This window comes from Tursiops truncatus, chromosome 2 (genome assembly GCF_011762595.2).
Source record: "Tursiops truncatus isolate mTurTru1 chromosome 2, mTurTru1.mat.Y, whole genome shotgun sequence".
Classification (NCBI taxonomy): Eukaryota; Metazoa; Chordata; class Mammalia; order Artiodactyla; family Delphinidae; genus Tursiops; species Tursiops truncatus.
In genome coordinates, this window is record NC_047035.1 from 96,668,960 (window position 1) to 96,684,932 (window position 15,973).

At 37.6% G+C, this 15,973-nt stretch overlaps 1 protein-coding gene across 1 annotated transcript in view; it reads left to right on the forward strand.

Moving 5' to 3' along the window:
* Nucleotides 1-15,973, forward strand: part of LOC101333605 (protein unc-13 homolog C-like) — a 332,514-nt gene that overhangs the window by 99,510 nt on the left and 217,031 nt on the right. The gene's annotated exons all lie outside the window — the stretch shown is intronic.

The window sequence follows — 15,973 nt, forward strand, 5'->3', positions numbered from 1 at the left end:
ATTTCAGATAGTCTCTCATAGGGTAGAAATTTTCCAAAAATAATGATAAAATAAAGCACATCATATTATATCTTTTCATGTTACAAAAGTTAAACACTGCAGTCTACAAAGAAGAGACAAAAACAAGACACGTTTGTTTGGGGCCTGTCAAGATTTCAAACCCCAAAGGGTCTGTGTTTGACAATACAGCCTCTCCTTCCCAAGGGAAAGGCTTGTTTCCTCTGTGGCTTTTAGCATTTGCCACACACGTGAAACTGGAAGGACTCCTGAGGGAGGAGAAAAATCTCATTTTAGAGCTTTGGTACAAAGCCCCTTCGTGGAACAGGGCAGAGTGTTTTTGCATTCTAAATTCTGGCTTTTCTTGAATTCCCTGTAAAGGCAGACTAGCTCTTTTGTTTAGATTTTAAACATATAGCCCGCCTGGTAAAATTACAAGCTCTGAGAGTCTGGCTGCCTCATTTCATTTGTGGTGTCAGGGGAAACAATCCCCAGTGAAAATATTAAACACCAGACTATTATTTACCAGTGATGCTGGCTCTGAGCCTAATCTTCAGGTGTCTCCAAAAACTATTTTTTTCAAGAAAGATCTTCCTTGTTTAGATCTGATGAAAAATCTCCATGCCTGACCAGATGCTTTGTGTTTGTCAACATTCCTGACTGCGTCTGTAAAGTACAAAATGACATCACAGACCAGGCTTCCTTATCTGAATCCAAGGACCTGGTGCCCTTGGCTGGGACCCACAGGCATTGGGGTCACACCTATGGCAACACAAAGTATTTTAAAATGACACCTGTCTGAGAGCTTATAAGGCATATTTGTAAGAAATAAATGCATTTGACCAGGAACAATACTATTGTTGATTCAAACAAGATGGTTTAGTTGTCTTTTTTCTTTTTTTTTTTGATGGGGAGTTATGAATCTTACAGACATTAAAGCAGAGGTATTTTTGAAGGAGGTGGCCATATAATTAATTGTGGACAAAATGACCATCTTGAAGGGAGGGTCTTTGATTGTGAGGGAAAAAAAAAAAAAAAAACACCAAAAGCAAAAGCATAAGATTTGGAATAGCAAGCCCTGGATTTGAATAATGGCTACATGACTGTATGATCCCAGAGAAACCACATTACTCCTGAGACCTCAGTTTTCTCAGTGATAAAGTGGGAATCATTTTTTTGTGTTTTATTCTATGGATCAAAATAAAATGACATGATGTATTTCAAAGTGTTCTATGAATATTAAAGTGGTAAGATATTACTATTATTATTATTACTACTAAAACTATTGGGAGAAGAAGGAAAGAATGGAGAGAAAAAAATATAAACATTTGTTGTATCCGGTGTTCCATAATAGATATTATGCTATCCATTAAGAATATGAGGACACATGATACAGTCCTTGACCTGAACGAGCATGCCTGGTAGGGGATATTGCCTTGTAAAAATATAATTGCAAGGCAGTGTGGTAGATAGAATAATAGAGATAGATACTAGATCCCAGAACGGAACCAAAAATGAATTGAGTACTTAGGTTTGAGTGAGTCTAGAAGGACTTTCAAAGGAAAGAGACACTTAATCCTTTGAAGCTTGAAGGATTAGTGGGAGTTTCCTCCTACCTCCTGTGGGGATGAGGGTATTCCAGAGAGATGGGCGTTGGAGGAATGAAAGAGCAGGTCAGGTTCAGGATCTGCTATGCCTCGAGCTCTGCTTCTATGTGGGGTAAACAGAGTGAGCTGAGGCCAGACAGGGAAGCAGGTGGCAGGTTATGGAGGGTCACTTTCCCTCAGGAAGCCCTTTCCTCTAGAGAAGGGCTTTAAGCAGGTAAGTGGCATCCATTTATTTAAGCTACTATTTCTATTGCATTTTCTGTGTGCTAGGCATTGTTCTAAGAGCTTTATACATGTTTATTTCATCTTCATCACAATCAACTGAAGTAGATATTATTTTTATTCCCATTTAACTTCTGAGGAGAGTGAGGCAAAGACAGGATAAATTACATTCCCAAGATGACATGGCTAGTAAGTGATGGAACCAGGATTCAACCCAGCTTCTGACTTCCACAGAGTTAACCACTCCAGTACGCTGCCACTCAGGATTAGTTCCCTGTTTTAGAAAGATCACCCTTGGTCCTGGGCAGGGGATGGTTTGGGGAGGAGGTGAGGCTATAGGCAGGGAGACCAGAGGGGACAGAGATGTAAAAGTCAAGACAAGAAATGATGCATCAGTGAGGTAAGACAGAGGGAATGGATGGGTTCAAAGGATGTGTTTCGTGGTAGAACTGATAGTAATTGGTGTGGCTGATTGTGGAGTGTAAGGGAGAGAGAGTTAAGAATCTCAAGTTTCGGGGTAAGTGATGATTCCATTAACAAGATAGGAAAAACCTAGGCTAAGAATGGGAGGAGAAATATAACTGACCGTGTGAATTTTGAAGCAGCTGTGGAATGTGCAGGTGGCCAGGTACGGACCACAGATGGTTATAGGGGCTGGAATTCAAAGGCAAGGTCTAAGTCTGAAATTTAGATTTAGGAGTCATCACAGAAGCTGTGAATATATATGTGAATGCCCAGGGAAAGTTTAAATGGATCGCTACTGATCTGATCCAGCTTAGAGATGGAGATGTTTGAGTTTGCCTCTTTTGGCGTGGAGTGAGAAGAGCAAAGGGTTTGGAACAGAACGCTAGGGAGAGCCAGCTCTCGTGGTGTCTTCAAGAATGATAGAATGAGCAGAATCCTATCGGCGTATTCTGCCTGCAGTTAGTTGAAATTAGGCATATGTAACTGCTCAGAGTTTAACAACTGCAGAAATAATAGTTTATAGAAAGGAAGGGATAAATCATGTCTGCTTGCTGAACATTTTAGCGCAGCGATAGAATGTCTGACTATTCACAAGGAAAGTTGTCTTTAGACTCCCCTGGGAAGACACCGGATTATATCTGCTTTTAGCTCTGTTACGAGAGAGTGTCACTGTAGGCGCTTGCAGTTGGGATTTATAACATAGTGTGGTTTACAGTGAATAGGTTTCTCGGGGCAGGCTGAGGTGCATTACCGGAGGCACTGCTGCTTTCACAGAGTACTGGGAGGTCGAACTTAACTGTTTTATCCATTGTATGAGTAATCTTCACGTAAAAAAGATTTTTTATGTAGGTGGATTTCAGGAATAGGTCATGCCCTTTATGTTCTGTTTGGGAGGAGTCACACTGAAACTCAGCCTGGACAAAAAGGATGAGGATTACTTCATGGCAGGAGTCATTAATGACAAGGATCACACTCCATGTTTACCAGGAGGTTTTATTGAGAGTTTACAACATCGTGCCACATTATTTTGAAATGCCACTGAGTAAAAGGATGTTGCCAGAGACTTTCTGGATGAGTGTACCTACCCTAAGTAATATTAAAACATCTAATACTGACATTTAGAATGACAGAGGAAGAAAGCATTTCTGATTAGAAAAATTTAAATATTTAGATATATACTTAACTGTGTAATGGAGCAGCTTAAACCCAAATGATTCTTTCAGGTGCATGTAGTGGGGACAGACTACATTAAATGGGGGCTTTGCTCTCCTTGTACTGACTACTCAAGAATTATAAGAATTTTAAGAGTAAAAGTTCTATGCATTTGAGTATGTCAAGTACAGTACATTTGATTGTAAACAATTTAAAGACAGACTGTCTCCGTTATAATAACTGTTAGGTTATCTGACCTCATACCCATTGGAAAGTTTTAGAAACCAGCATTTTCCAACTGTAGCTCTTCATTCTAAAAACTGGTTTCAACACTACAGCGAAAGGAAACAGGGTAGAATTTCTATGAAAAATGTATCAAAAAAAAAATGAGAGGCTAATGGTGACATAGAAGGGGAGGAGTGTAATGTTATTTGTTTTAGTTATCTATTACTATATAACAAGCCACCCAAGATATAGAGGCTTAAAACATTAATAGTTTTATCAATGTTTCTTACCATTCTGTGGGTTGGCTGGTGATCCTTCTGCTCCAGCTAGGGTTACTCCATTGGCTGCATTCAGCTGGCAAATGGGCTGGGCTAGAATATCCAAGACTACCTCTCTCACATGTCTGGGGCCTTGAAGGTGACTGTCAGCTGGGCTACTTCTGTTCTCCAAGGTTTTATATGACCTCTTTTTCCACTTAGTGCCTTATCGTCCAAGGTTTCTCCACATGAACACTCTTCCCAGCAGGAGAGTATGGGCTTCCTTATAACATGGCAGTCGAGTCCCAAGAGAGCAAAAGTGGATGCTATCGGTCATCTTAATGGCTAGGCTCTGAACTCACACATGTCCCTGCCATTGCATTCTATTGGTCAAAGTAAATCACAAGGTCAGCCCAAATTCAGAGGGAGGGGAAATAACCTCGACCTCTTGATGAGAGGAGCAGCCTGTTGCTAGAAGGATGGGTGGAATTGTTGGTGGCCATTTCTGGAGACAACCACATTATTAAAAATACATTTTCTGGGAAGAGGGCCACTGCGGTTCCTTCCAGGGCAGTGGTGAACTAAATGTCTAGAATACTGATACTAAAAAAGAACTGTATTGGCTCATCTGTACTGGGAAAAAATTGCTTCTCTGTAGACTTGGTTGGATTTTATCTGTATCTTTGCCTTCTGAACTCAAACACTATATTTATTACCTGACAGAACGGATATAATGGATAGATTTTAAATTGTACTCTAATTTCTTCCTTTGCCAATTACTGAGGAAATGCTGAATGTTAGGTCAGTGCTGGGAAACATTTGAACAATGCAAACACAGCTGCTGCCCTTGTGCATTTTACTTCTGAGATCTTACGATACTTTTTCAGTGTTAAGATTTCTCAAGCAATGAACTGAAAGTAAAATTTAAACCCAAATAAAATTATTGTCAACCTCTGCAGAGAACACTTTGTCATGGTGAATGAAAAATACTATCTAGTTATTGTTTAATGGGTTTTTCCTAAATTGAATGTGCCTGATTGGAAAGGGCACTTAATCAAGAGGTTTCCCGGGGAAAGAACCAGCAGGTGACAACTGTCTAATGCCATTTGATGACAATGACTTCTGCTTAAGTGAGATGAGCTTTCCATGTCAGGCAAGAAGTTATTTTTTTTCTTTTGTTTATTAATCATAACCTGTGTATTACAAAGTATATGCATGTGTGTGTGTAAATTGTCTTTGATGCCTTGTTCTTAATCATATACGCTTTCCCGTGTGACTCAAGGTGAGGGGTTGATTTACAGGGCACTCAACTTCTGGCTTATGTGTCTAGCCTAAGCTTTAAAACACATTGTTAAGACAAATAAACCAAGGTATACACGTGGGTGAGTTTTGTGGAAGATTTTGGGATTCTTCTCCTAGGAAGGATGAAATCAATTGAGTTGTGTTTTGATAAAAACTATTTCCTATTTTGCTAATAGGAAGTATGCCTCATGTCACATCTGGCATGTACCCTACAAGTAGAGTCAGGTCCCTGGCATTATGATGTTGTCATTGATTCATGTAGTGGAATAAGGTCATTTACTAAAATGGAGATGATCAACTTGATCATTTGTTAACATCTGGCCCAACATCAGTATCAGTGTTTTTAACCATCCACAGCATACACCTCATGATGCTCTTAATTTACCGTATACTAAGTGCTGAATTAACAATGCTGACCTCAGTTAAATGGCAGACAAAATTGCTTCATGTTGAGAATACTATTCATAGATACTCTGTTCTACATTGTAGTCTGTGTCTATAATTCTGTGATGTTAAAATTAATGCAATTTGTCTAACTGCAGGTGCTCAATAAAGACTTGACCATGTTAATAGGAGGAGGAACAAGGGAGTGTTGTTTACCCAAGACAATTAGATCACTTGTCTTCATGAGACTCTTCCTCACCTGGACTGCCATGACTTCTATCTCTGCTCATACTGTTCCTAGCAATCTAATAAGCTATTCTTCCGGGTGGCTTTTTCTGTCTTTTCTTCCTACCACTTTCCTTTAAATATTGGAGTTCCCTTAGCTTCTGTCCTTCAACTTCTTTTCTTTTCTTTCTTTTTTATTTTTTTGATTTCACTCTGTGGGTACTCTTCTGAGGATAAGCTGGTAACTCCCATGTATATTGATCATCAGGTTAGATCCCTTTTCAGAACTTTAAAACCCAGATATCCAACTGTATCCTAAACATTTCCATCCAATTGTTAGAGAAGAGTCTCACAATTAAACATGTCAAAAGTTCACACTCATTAGCTTTCCCACCAAACCTTCTCTTTTCCCATGCCCTAATGCGCATGACTGGTGCTGACATTCACTTAGTCATCCAAGTCCAATGACACCCGTGGGAATCATTCCAGATGCACCCTGTTCCTCATCTCTTCTATCTCATAAGTGGCTGAACCCTGTTAATAATTTTTCTGTAAAATTCTCCAATAGCAGTTCCTTCCTTCCTCACCAACTCTAAAGCTACTGCCACCGTTCAGATCCTCATTGTCTCAGCCTGGACAATTATAATAACAACCTAACTCTTCTCCTTGCCTCTAATCTCTTGTCCACACTGTCCCATACTCCCCTACCATGAAGACTTTATAATGCAAAAATCTCATTACTTTATGGCCCTGCTTAATACTTTAATAGCTGTTGTCTCCAAACATTGTAGATAATGTACCTCATCAGTAAAGAAAAAACTTAAACATATGTTCCTAACATATGTATATTTATTCACTTATAAAATACCACCATGTATTACTACATAAATATATTTCATTATAAAACATATACACAAATAGAAATTAAGCATCAGATTAAAATAAATATAAACACATTCTAATTTTACTTCCCATGCTCCAGCACTGGGTATAATAGCACTGGTGGTGGATACATCCCAGAAGTACACCTCTGAGCTATTGGATAGTTCCAAAAAAATTTTTTTAAACTTCTTTATTGAAGTATAGTCGATTTACAACATTACGTTAGTTTCAGGTGTATAGCACAGTGATTCTTTTTCAGATTCTTTTCCATTATAGGTCATTACAAGAAATTGAGTATAGTTCCCTGTGCTATACAGAAGGTCCTTGTTTATCTATTTTATATATAGTAGTGTGTATCTTTTAATCCCAAACTCCTAATTTATCCCTCCCCCACCTTTCCACTTTGGTAACAATAAGTTTGCTTTCTATGTCTCTGGGTCTACTTCTGTCTTGTAAATAACTTCATTTGTATCATTTTTTTTTTAGATCCCACATATAAGCAGCATCATATGCTATTTGTCTTTTCTGTTTGGCTTACTTCAAAAAGAATGAAATAATGCCATTTGCAGCAACATGGATGGACCTAGAGATTATCATGTTAAGGGAAGTAAATTCCAAAGTCTGTAGTAAGTCTTACATGGTCTGGTTTCTCTCTGCTCCTCCAGCCATTTGCCTTAACACACTCGGCACACTGTGCGTTAGTCATGCTGAACCCCTGCATCTCCCTGACAGCACCATACCATTGCATGCCTCTGTGCCTTTGCTCCCTCTGCTATCCCAGCTTGGATTACCTTTCCCAGCCTTGTCTACTTGGTGGCCGTTTATTGAACGTTCATGGCACATATCCTAAATCTTTTCATCATTGAAGTCTTTCCTGCAATTTTACCGAACAATATTCTGTACAGAACTTCTGCAAGAAGATCTACACAATCTCACTGCACTTGCTTGTATCTATAATTGTCTACTGATACATGACCTTACACTCTTTTATAACAGAGCTCTTTTATCTGTTGACCTAAAACAAATAGACTGCGAGTTATTTCTCTAGCAAAAATGGGTTTGTTTGGGCTCAGCAAAGAATTGTAATTCAGGGTCTGCAGTGATGGTGAGCTATGTACAAGTCCCTACACAACAAGGAGAAGAGAACTCTTTTCAAAAGGGGAAAGGAAGTTGGGAGGGCTAGAGAAAACAAAGAGTCCATTGGAGGAATTGAGAGTTCAAAGTATAGTAGCTTTTCATTGGCTAAGTTGTGGCAGTCTCTCATTGGTGGAGCTCTTGCCAAGCAAGAGGAGGAAATCTTTCTTCTTCCTGTTGGACTCTGCTATTGTTTAAGGGCATGAGAGTCCATACACTTCTGGCCTCCTGACTATTTTAATTGAGGTTTCTGATTATTAATTTTTACATTTCCCACTTTTGATCAAGATCTTTCTCTGAAAGCATCTCTGATCAAGAATTAGGTTTTCTGGTTTCAATGACTTTTTGTCCTTCAATGGCAGAAGGAACTTTCCTGGGCATAATGTCCCACATTCGAGGGAAAGTGTGCAGGTTGAAACCTATTGAGGTCACATTTGAGTAACAAGGAGGGCTGGGGGGGAGAGCTCTTAGGCAGTTTTTATCTAAAGTCCATATGTTAACAAGATTATAGACCCTGGAGATCATTTGAAACATTATGTGACCATCAAAGGTTTGGCAATAAACTTCCAATAGGCCTGGTCTGGATATCTTGGGAAAACTGTCTGATCAGATGTCATCTGCTTCAATTCTGGGAAATCTTCACTTTCAGGTCACTGGACGACATGCAGGTCCAGTCAGGGTTCTTTCTTTAGCTGTGTCACATGAATCCAAGGCTCTATTCCCTTGAGTTTGGCGGCACGAGGGTTGGTTAGGGACCTTTCCAGCGACGTTGAAGAGAGTCTTTCTGGGGGTGTCTTTTTCAACAAAGTCTCCAGTTTGCAAAATGCGATGCTCAAGGTCTACATCTCTCAAGAACACACTGTGAAAAGATTGCTCTACCAAAGCATGGTTGTTTTAAATAAAGGTAATTAGGCCTTTGCAATATTGAACTATCTCTTTGTTTATTAGTTGGGGGTCAAAAGAGGCAGGAGCCAAGTACATTGGGTGTTCTGTAACTATTTCAAAGGATGAGAGTTTATGAGTTCCAAAAGAGGCAGATCTGAGATTCAGAGAGATCAATGGCAATGCTTTTGGCCAAGGTAATTGGAGGGCTTCTACAAATTTTGCCAGTTGAGCCTTAATAATGCCATTAGTGTGTTTGACCAAACCAGAGGATTGAGGGTGGTAAGCACAGTGAAAGTGTTTTAAAACCGGCCAGAGAATTCAGACTTGTCAAAGTACCTGACCAGTAAAATGGGGTCCTTGATCACTATGATGTTTGAGAGGAATTTCCCAAGTAGAGATACTCTTTTCCACAGAGGAGGCAGTACCCTGTCTGCCAGGGAAGGCTTCTGTCCAGTGAGAAAACGTACAGATCATGACTAGAACATATTTATATTCATGAGATGGAGAAAATTGTATGAAATCCATTTGCCAGAACTTGAACTGTCCATTAGACAGTTTTAAACGTCTGGGAGCAGGGTTCCCTGGATCGTGTTTCGAGTAAGTGGGACAAGTGAGGTAGGCATGTTTTCTTGCCTTGTTAATATTTGTTTTCCCATCAGTATTGATTAATGATGCTATCATTTTATCAATAAACCAGTTGTTTAATGCATGTACAGTGATTAGGAGTGGGAATGTTGGAGTCTCCAGTAAGACTGGGTTGTTAGTTGGTCCAAACCAGAGCTTTCTCTTTTTATCAAAACAACTGTTGAATTTCCAGTCTTATTCTTCATTTTCTGAAACTAATCGTTGGGCTTCCCTAGCCAGTTTTTCTAAGTTATCATTTGGGGAAATATCCCATGGACCATGACAGAGGTTTGACTGCTTTTGGTTCCTTTAAGGGCAGCATTCCTTGCAGAAATGTCTTGACTAAAGTTATTATATATAATAAGTTTTGAAATTGGGTTGATTGATGCCTCCAACTTTATTCTTCTTTTTCAAAATTGTTTTAGGTATTCTAGCTCCTGTGCTCTTCTTCTATACACATTTTAGAATAATCTGATCTATATAAAAAATTCTTGCTGGAATTTTGATAGCAATTGTATTAAAACTGAGCATCAATTTGGGGGGAATTGGCATCTCTACTGTGCTGCATCTTCTGATCTATGAACATTGCATATTACTCCATTTATTTAGATGTCCATTGATTTGTTATATCAGTGTTTTGTAGTCTTCAGCATAAAGTTTAATACATGTTTTTTGGATTTACACCTAAGTATTAAAGTTTTTGAGCAACTATAAATGGTATTATATTTTTAAAATTTGATATCCTCTATACATTACTAGTATATAGAAACATTGTTTTTGTTTTTGGTTTTTTTTTGCGGTATGTGGGCCTCTTACCGCTGTGGCCTCTTCCGTTGCGGAGCACAGGCTCCGGATGCGCAGGCTCAGCGGCCATGGCTCACGGGGCCCAGCCGCTCCGCGGCATGTGGGATCTTCCGGACCGGGGCACGAACCCGTGTCCCCTGCATCAGCAGGCGGACTCCCAACCACTGCGCCACCAGGGAAGCCCCAGAAACATTGTTTTTTATAGAAAACTGATTTTTGTGTATTCTGCAACCTTGTTTAATTCACTTATTAGTTCTATTAGGTGCTTTTTTTGGTAGAGCCCTTGAGATTTTCTACATAGACGATCATATCCTTTGTGAATAGGGACAGTTTATTTTTTTTCCTGTAAATCTGTACGTCTTTGAATTACTTTTTTTTTTTTTTTTTGGTCTTATTCCACTGGTTACAAGTTCTAGCACCATGTTGAATAAGAATAGTGAAAGCAAATATTTTTGCCTAGTTCCCAATCATAAGGGAAGAGCAGCCAGTCTTTCACCATTAAGTATATTGTTTGCTGTACATGTTTTTAGATGGTCTTTATCAGGGTGAGGAAGTTCCCCCTCTATTTCTACTTTTCTGAATTTTTATTATGAATGAATGTTAAATTTTGTCAAATGCTTTTTTTTTTTTTGCATCTACTGATATGATATGTGATTTTTTTTCCCTTAGGCTGTTAATATAGTGGATCACATTGGTTAATTTTCAAATTCTGAACCAGCCTTGCACCCCTGAAATAAATACTAGTAGGTCAGTGCATATAATTATTTTTACATACTGCTGAATTCTCTTTGTCTATATTTTGTTACTTTTACATCTAAATTCCTGAGGAATATTGGTTTCTAGTTTTCTTTTTGGTACTCTCTGTCTAATTTTGGTATCAAGGTAATCTTAGCTTTGTAAAGTGATTTGAGAAGGATTTACTGGTAGAAATTACATAGAATTGGTGCTAATTCTTCTTTAAAGGTGTGGCAAAATTCTCCAGTGAAACCATATTAAGTTTTTGGGAAAATTAACTTTTTTTTATAAGTTTCTTATTAATAAATTTAATTTCTTTAATAGTACAGGGGTATTAAAATAGTTTATTTCATATTCAAAGAGTTGTGGTAGTTTGTGTTTTTTGAGGAAGTGGTATATTATATCAAAGCTGTCAAATTTATGGTGAAAAGTTTTTCAGAGTATACCCTAATTATTCTTTTAATGTCTATAGAGTCTGTAGTAATATCCTCTGTTTCATTCTTAATGTTGGTAATTTGTGTCTTCCTTTTTTCTTTTTCTGTCTTGCTAGAGGTTCGTAAGTTTTGTTGATATTTCCAAAGACCAAGCACTTCATTTCACTGATTTTCTCCATTGCTTTTCTTTTTTCAATTTTATTGAGTTTTTGCTCTTATCTTTATTACTCCAGTCTTTCTGCTGACTTTGGGCTTACTTTGCTCTCCTTATTCTAGGTTCATGTGGTGGGAGCTTAGATTATTGATTTGAGACTTCTTTTTGATTGCATGCATTTAGTGCTTTAAATTTCTCTCAATCCTGCTTTAGCTGTTTCCTGCAAATTTTGATATTTTATATTTTCCCTTTTACTCAGTTCAGTGTACTTTTAAAATTTCCTTTGAGACTTCTTTGACACATTGACTAAATTGTGTTGTTTAGTCTCTAAGTGTTTGGAGATTTTCCTGTTATCTTTCTGTTATTGATTTCAAGTTTGATTTTATTGTAGATGGAAAATACATATATATGACTTTAGTTCTTTTAAATTCATTGAGATTTACTCTACAGCCATAATATAGGCAATTTTGGTGTATGTTCTATGGATGCTTGAAAAGACTGTATTTTCTGCTGTTATTGGGGGGATTGTTCCACAAACATCAATTAGGCTCTGTTAGTTGATGCTGTTGTTGAATTCTATTTTTTTTTTTGAATTCTATATATTTGCTAACTTTTTTGGCTACTTGCTTTATCTGTTGTTGGTGGAGGGTGGATTAAAGTCTACAACTAAAAATGAGTTTGTCTATTTCTACTTTCAATTCTATCAATTTTTACATGAAATATTTTGCAGAACCATATTTGGTATGCATATGTTTAGGATTGCTATACCTTCTTGGTGAATTGACCCTTTTACCTTTGTGTAATGTCTCAGTGTCTGATAATTTTATTTGCTCAGAAGTTTACGGTCCTATGTGATATTAATATAGCCACTTCTACTTTCTTTTGATGAATGTTTACAGTTATTTTTATCTATCTTTTTACTTTCAACCTGCCTATGTTGTTATATTTGAAGTGAGTTTCTCATAGACAGCATATAATTAGGTCATATTTTTTAACCCACTCTGTCAACGTGTCTTTTAATTGGTACATTTAGATGATTTACAGTTAATTGTTTTATATTTAATATGAATGGCTTATTGTAAGATAACTTCAGTCTTCCTAATTGTTGTGTTTCTTAAAGCTCTTAGAAGAAAAAATAAATTTGTTATTTTATTATTTGGATGATTTAATTTGTTTGGCTCGATTTTTAAAAAGTCATGAGCACAGAACCTAGTAGGTTGTAATGAAAGTTCTAGCTAGTTATACTTAGATTATGAGCAAACAAATGGAAAAGGCACTCTTTTTTGTTTCTTATCTTTATAAATGTAGGTATAAAACTTGGTCTCAAGCTTATAGTGATCACTTCTGTGCAGTCAATCATCAACTATCCATATGCCCTGCTCTGGACTCTTTAATCTACGCTCTAATTAGTTCCAGGACTGTACATTGCCCCAGACTTGAAAAGTGAAAATGTGGAAAGGAGGTAGATAGAGGATTTTAGACTCTAAGCTCCATTAAGGCAGGGGCTGCATATTTTTTTTTCACCACTTTATACTTACGGCATAGTATTGTGTAGCCCATAAGAGACATTTGATTGATATTTGTCAAATGAGTGAATGAAAAAATGAAGTAGAACTGATTTATTAACCCTCAGCTCAGTAACAGTCCTCAGTTGTTAGAATATCCTTTCTTGCATCTTTTGTCTATACCCAATCCCCAGCCTCCAAGGCATATTTCAAAGACCAACTCCTTCACAATATTTTCTGAATCTTCTCCCTGCTGGAAGTAGCTAGTCTCTCCCTTTCCTGAAATCTTACAGTTCTTCATAATTCCACTGATCACTTGCTACTTCTTGTTGGAGATATTTATTCACATGCCTTATTATGATCTTGCAGCTTTCTTTATTTTCTAAAAAGGGCATCTATGTCTCTTTGATCTTGTCACCACAGCCCTTGATACAGTGTTTTGTATGCCTCAGAGACTCTCGTTGAATGCCTACTGCAGAAAATCGGGGCCACATGAGGTGGTTGTTGCTATTGTCTGGGACTTGTTCCGTGATGATGATGAGGGATTGTCAGGGTTAGAAAATGACCCTTCAGGTTTCACTGCAAAGAACAGATGGGCAGAAAATTATCTTGAACCAAAACTCATGTTTAGTATCACAGTGACTTTGTCTTCAGAATTATATCATGACATAAATTTTGGAAAGTGACAGCCAGTATCTTCTGAATAAAAAATTAGCTGTAGTTTTAACCTTGTCAGTGGGATTTTTTTGCTATGTAAATTCAGTAGTGAAAGTACCTGAATATATTCTAAAGCTAAATAAGAACTAAAAGTAACAAAAAGAGTAGGCTGAGGGTTCAGACCAAAACCAAAATCTTGACTTAAAAGTATTTTCCCTCTCAAAAACTACCCAGGTAAGATCTACCTAGACTTTCTAACATAATAAGTCTTATTTGCTTACTCTTCATTTTTAACTTTTTATTTATTTATTAATTATTTTTTTATATATACAGCAGGTTCTTACTATATTTTTAACTTTTTAAATTACCAGTTTCCTGAATGTTATTTTCTGAAGTTCTCATTTAAAGACAGGAAAAAGAAATGATACTGCTTTCAGAAGAAAGTGGCCTATTGAGAAACCTTTACCAAAGAAAGAGCCATCATAGGTACTAAAGACCAACAGAAGTAGACTTATTATACTCTAGCAATCTAGGGCCACAGTCCTTTTATTTTCTGGGGTCTTAAATTAAAAAAAAAAGAAGCAGGAGGACTGAAATGCTTCTAGAAGGATATATAGGAATCAGGCAGGTAAAGAAATAGCCTTTCAAGGAGAGGAAATAGGGAGAGTAAAGCCACATAGCTGATACAGAGTATGATATTTAGAGACGCCTTAGGCTAAAGTCAGAGGCAGGGGAATGATAAGGAATGAGGCTAGCAAGATGAATTCAGAGCCTTAGATGTTGTGCTTAAAGATCTTGGAATTGATTCTTTATTAAACCATTAAACGTTTTGCCCATTAATCCGGTCATCACTATTTTTTTGTGCTAGGCGCTGTTCTCGGAATTGGGGATATAGGAGAGGGCAAGACAGTGTCTTCCCTACAGGCACTTAGACTCTGGTGAGGGGTACAAAGAAATGGATAGGCAATTAAAATATAATGAATACATTATCTTTGTCTGCATTGGGGAAGTTTAGCCCTTTTAATGGAGTTATGGATATTTTAGATTGCTCACACTCGGTTCAGTTTGGGGATGGCTACAGGCTGGCAATGTGAGATGCTTCCAGAAATAAGGTAAAATACCTTCTGCTACATAGCAGGTACTTGAATGTCCTAAATCCTAGGCTACTTCCTACTTGTTGAAAGGGAGATTGGCAGGTGTTTTTAAAAATTAGCACCTGACTAAGAATTATTCATTGAGGTAACCCAGGAAATTCATACAAGTGTCTTCTGGTTTTGTCTGTGGCTTTTTTTTTTCATAGTAAGTTTTTATTTTTTAACATCTTTATTAGAGTATAATTGCTTTACAATGGTGTGTTAGTTTCTGCTTTATAACAAAGTGAATCAGTTATACATATACATATGTTCCCATATCTCTTCCCTCTTGCGTTTCCCTCCCTCCCACACTCCGTATCCCACCCCTCCAGGCGGTCACAAAGCATCGAGCTGATCTCCCTGTGCTAGGCGGCTGCTTCCCACTAGCTATCTACCTTACGTTTGGTAGTGTATATATGTCCATGCCTCTCTCTCGCTTTGTCACAGCTTCCCCTTCCCCTTCCCCATATCCTCAAGTCCATTCTCAAGTAGGTCTGTGTCTTTATTCCTGTGTTACCCCTAGGTTCCTCATGACATTTTTTTTCTTAAATTCCATATATATATGTGTTAGCATACAGTATTTGTCTTTCTCTTTCTGACTTACTTCACTCTGTATGACAGACTCTAGGTCTATCCACCTCATTACAAACAGCTCAATTTCATTTCTTTTAATGGCTGAGTAATATTCCATTGTATATATGTGCCACATCTTCTTTATCCATTCATCCAATGATGGACACTTAGGTTGTTTCCATATCCGGGCTATTGTAAATAGAGCTGCAATGAACATTTTGGTACATGACTCTTTTTGAATTATGGTTTTCTCAGGGTATATGCTCAGTAGTGGGATTGCTGGGTCATATGGTAGTTCTATTTGTAGTTTTTTAAGGAAGCTGGATACTGTTCTCCACAGTGGCTGTATCAATTTACATTCCCACCAACAGTGCAAGAGGGTTCCCTTTTCTCCACACCCTCTCCAGCATTTATTGTTTCCAGATTTTTTGCTGATGGCCATTCTGATTGGTGTGAGATGATATCTCATTGTAGTTTTGACTTACATTTCTCTAATGATTAATGATGTTGAGCATTCTTTCATGTGTTTGTTGGCAATCTGTATATCTTCTTTGGAGAAATGTCTATTTAGGTCTTCTGCCCATTTTGGATTGGGTTGTTTGTTTTTTTTTTTTGTT